Raw genomic sequence first — 5,034 nt, 5'->3', positions numbered from 1 at the left:
TGCTGCATTATTTTTCTAAGTTCTCCAGTGGAAAATATGGTCATAACCTGAATCAACTCTTATATATGCTCTGATCCATATATTAATACTAAATATTTCAGATTTAGCCACAGCCACTCAGTACAATTGCAGTTTCTCATCAAAGAACTTCGACCAGAAGTTGCTTCAAAACTTGGAGAAGTCGTAAGCACAGAAAGCAATTCAAGCGTGAAAAAGAAAGAAAGAAAGAAAAAGAACACAACATCTTACAAGGATTTCCACTCATGCCTGGTAATAATCCTACAGCAAGCTCAGGATGCATCCATCAAAGCTGGAAGGCCACGTGCTAATCTTACCTGTTATAATTGTAAATTTCACTACAGATGAGTAAAACAAGAGCATTAATTCAGTCATTTAGCCTTCAATTATGCTCAGAAGCTGTGTTACTCTGCTCGGTCATGGTAGTACAGCAAATGCAACAAAGGATAAAAGTCCAGCAGTCTGGATTGCCTGATAACATAGTCCCATTTGGAATACAGGGTTTAAGGTTGCTAACTATGAAGTCATATGTCAGGCCACAGCAATATAGTGTTGAGCAGTTTAGGATGGGTGCTGTCTCTTTGCTGTCTCTGAACAGAGCTACCAGCAGAAGCACTTGAAACTTGAGCATAGAAAGGAGGCATTTTGCTGTGTGCTGTTAGTTGACTTAGCACTGCCAACCCCACCAATGCATTTCTCAGGGATCCATTCCTGGCTGTCTGCTGCTCACCTTCATTAACAGTATGTACATTTGTAGGATCTCTAATTTCTGCTCTGTCTTCCCTTTGTAGACCATCATGCAGAGCAAAATTAGATTGTGGGATTTGTAGTGTTATATTTGCCATTGTTTTTGCTTTTTCCCAGATACTCTCAGCTTTCTCTGTGTTGAACTGCTCCCATTGCTGTGCCAAGCCAAGTCACTCTGAGTGGTTCCACTCTTGCTTTTATTTCCTCCTTGCAAACCTCCTCCCATACTGTGCCATTGGCAGGTTCCATCCTTTTACATGGCTTCTTCCAGGTCATTGATATTAGAGTGAATAATGCTGTCCTGACATTGATCTTGCTGTGCTCCAGTAGTCACTAAGAACAAACAATATTAGGTTATAGCATTGATTTCATGGATTTCAATCTTTTCCCAATCATGTTCTTGTTAAGTACCTTGTAAAATACATCATGTCACATGCTCATCTCTTCTGTTCCATGGCACAATGAGTCCAACAGAGACAATCGCCTTCATACTGGGAGAATTTGTCCTCCCCAGTGCCAAGGAGTTAGCAGCGTTTAATTCAGAGTTGTATGCTCTGGGGAAACTTAAGGGCAGCCTATAGCATTCAGTGCAATATTTCAAATTATCATAATTTGTGAGCAACTGGACAAGCTGGCTACTGAAAATGGGTATCACGATCTAATAAAAACCTAATAAAACTTTCAAAGTCACTCCGGAGCTCTCGGGGGAGCATTATGCAATACTTCTGCTGCGGCAGGAGCCCATCTCCTTCCAGTTAATCCGCTATGAAGGCGAGGGCAGGCACAGCTGGTCATGCCTAAATGGCTTTTCATGTCCTCTCCAGCAAGCTCTTTTTTGGGATGAGCTCTGAACTCTTTTGGTAGGCATGTAAGTCAGTAGTAATACTTTTCAAAGCAGCTGAGCTGTGGTTTGCTGAGAGAGGAGGTAATGTGGCTATGGGGTTGAGGATGTACAAACACAGACGTACTGTCATTTAAGTGCTCTTCCTAATTATTTTATATATTAATGCACTGCCATTACTGCTTGCCAGGTAATCTTTCATACAGAGCTACCAAGAAAGATGTCAAGGCAAATTGTGCTGCTTCCTTCAATGCAGTTTAGGAAAGTTTATTTTGGCGAAACAGTAGTGCTCCTATGTGCAAGTATTACAGAAGGAATGACAACCAAAAAGCCATGTGGTCAATATTTGTGTTATTTACAAAATTGCTGCTTAGAAAAAATGGTGCCCTACCAAATATAGAGGAGGGGAGGCTCACATCTATGCACCTGGAAAGCTGCTCAGCCTGGATTTGGTGCCACTGAGCAGAGAAGTTTACAAAACATGCATATTTTGTATATGTATATATGTGTACATACACAATATCTTTCCTAAAAGTCAAACTTTTAGCATTCTTAATGCCATGGTTTTCTCATTGAAAGGTTTCACAGTTTTCAGGCACAAGATGGAATTTAACATTTCTAACTGCTCTTAATAGATTTGGTCCCAAAAATCTGTACTGACCTTACCCCATACACACAGCCCAGATCGTGGAGGCAAGTAGAGACTGCATGGTCCAAAGAGCCAGACACAGGAATTCTTGTCTCCCTCAATCTTATGTAAGCTCCTGGATTTAAGTCAACAGAGCAGCAATGTGCAGAGATGTAACACAGGCATCTGACTTCATGTATTCTTGCAAGAAAACCTGGGGTACAGAACTATGAAATCATGGCTGATTATAGGAAAAGGAATGTAGAATCTTGCAGGAAGAAATACCTTTGTTATTCTTTCTCACCTTTCATAATGCCGAGTAAAATGTTTTAAAAGACATTTTAGTGACATGATGGATGTAAGCCATTTAAGGGTTTTATTGAGCTTTACTCTAGTGCAAATCTTAAAAATACTATAGAAATTATATCAAGGTTTCCAGTAAGGTTCCATGCAGTGCTATGAGTACATGTAAAATGGATTTCATATTGGAAATAGATGCTAGGCAAATTTTGCATATCGGGCAGAGCAATGAAATTACATTTATTGCTGTTTTAGTTTTGTTTTTTTTTTTCTTGTTAGAAAAAAACACTTCAGCTCAGGTAATAATTGTACAGTCTATTATAATGATCCCAGGAGGTGCTTAACAGTACTGCAATTCTAAGTTTTTACACTTTTATTTTTCATTTGAAGAAAAACTTGTCACAATAAAAGTGATGCATTAACAGAACATCACTTCCTTGTTTTTTTTTGGTGTTTTTTTTTTTTATTATGCATATTTAGATTATTTCCATGAAATTGCTTATCAAATCCCACAGGCCTTTAAAAGATAACTGAACAGTTACCCATTTGTGTTAACTCTGGGATATTGTGCAAGAATTTGTGGTGGGACAATGAGAAGATAAAGCACTCCCTGAGGTTAGCATCTTCTCTCTCTTGTTTTTGGCATCCAAGGGCCAGGCTTTAAAGCTCTGCAAGGAAGGATGATCAGCGCCTCAGGGGCTGTTGAAGACAACAGGATGCTCACAGCAGGAGCAGATTCTTGAGAGTCAGCAATTCCTTGTCTATACCCACTTGTAGCTGTAAGGACTATTAAGAGTCTGATTCTCAGGTTGTTCATCAGTGGTGTGAGGTGGTCAGCCTGAACTACAGGCTCACTGTAAGCATGTCTCTCGTTACAAGGGCACAGAAGTTCACAAAACATTTGGTTCACACTGCTTAGTTCTTTGTTCCTTGACACATTAGATAGTAAATCATTACACACATGATTATTCAGGGAACTCTTGTGACATTTTCTTTTCCCAAATCTCATAGCTAAGCTTCTCCATTTTACACCAAACTTTTTTCCTAAGTACTCACATTTCTGCCATCACCAGCCCATCACTCAGTTAATGACATCACACCCGTGGTAGACCCCAAGGGAGAAGATCCAGTGGGGTACATCTCATTCCCTTTCTACCAACCCAAGGAACCGACGGCTCCATTGCTTCTTGAGGGCTTGGGAACGCATGTGCAGGAGAGGGAAATGACCCCAGCCTGAGAGCACGATGAGGGTAAGGCTGTGTTTCCCAAAGAGGTTCCTAACATTGACTCCTGAAAGTATGTTCCTTTAGGGGGCTCAGAGGAGACATTATTGCTCTCTATACCTCTCTGAAAGGAGGTTGTAACGAGGCGGCAATGGGCCTCTGCTACTGGGTAATGGCAATAGGATGTGAGGTCATGGCCTCAAGTTGCACCAGGGGAGGTTCAGATGGGAATCAGGAGCAATTTCTTCTCCAAAAGAGCAGACAGGTGCTGGCACATCTGCCCAGAGGTGGGGAGTCCCCATCCCTGGAGGTGCTCAGACCCATGGCGATGTGGCACTGAGGGACGTGGGCAGTGGGCACGGTGGAGTGGGACTTTCAAAGGGCTTTTCCAACCTTCATGGCTCTGTGATTCTCTTGGTTCCTTTAGGAACCATACAGGGAGAAGGATGATTGGGGTTCTCGCAAGCATCGAGATGAGAACAAAGCAGCTTGTGTTGGTCAGAGCACAGTGGGCAACGCTCGGGGCTGCTGGCTTGGCCCTTCCCAGCACTTGCAGAATGAACACACAAGACACAGCTATGAGAGTGCATTAAAGATTTAGAGGGCAACACAGTGCTGCCCGTCTGCTGTGGCAGCCGCAGCCCCAACTTCAAGCAGCTCTGCCCCAAGACTCTCCCGTGGCACTGGACTGTGTCAGTGAACAGTGCCAGCTGAACTCATGCAGTAAAGAAGAGTGATTATACATCCTGTATGTAATCACGGAACATATGTTAGAATGGCACATGAAATCTGGGCACACTTTATCCATGTAGTAAAGACCAGAAAAATTATGAACAAGCTACAGAAGGAAAACAACTTGCCAAAATTTCCCAAACCAAGCAGGAGGTTCCAGTGAGCTGGAACTCCACACGGTATATTCTTGAGGGGGTTTTGGAACAGAAATCTGGATATGTCTATAGCATGTTGGCAATGCTCATGATATAAAGAGCAGATGTCCTCACCTCCACCCACACGATTAAAGCTGCCAGTTTTTATAATATCTTCTGCCTGATGAACTGTCCAGTTGCAAGGGTTTAGGCAGAAAAATAGAAATGGTATTTCTGAGTTAGGGACATTTTAGTGGATGCTGACCTCCCAGAGCTGTGCAGTAGGGCAGCACCAGTTGAGGGCAAAACGTGAGTCAGAACAAACCAAGGCATGATGTGTACTGGGAAGGAAACTCAGATAGCTACAAATAAATATTTACAAAAAAAGCACTTTTCTGGAAGCTCATAAAT

Source organism: Tympanuchus pallidicinctus, unplaced genomic scaffold (assembly GCF_026119805.1).
Source record: "Tympanuchus pallidicinctus isolate F22 unplaced genomic scaffold, pur_lepc_1.0 scaffold16, whole genome shotgun sequence".
In the NCBI taxonomy this organism is placed as follows: domain Eukaryota; kingdom Metazoa; phylum Chordata; class Aves; order Galliformes; family Phasianidae; genus Tympanuchus; species Tympanuchus pallidicinctus.
Note: the sequence above shows the minus strand (reverse complement) of the source record.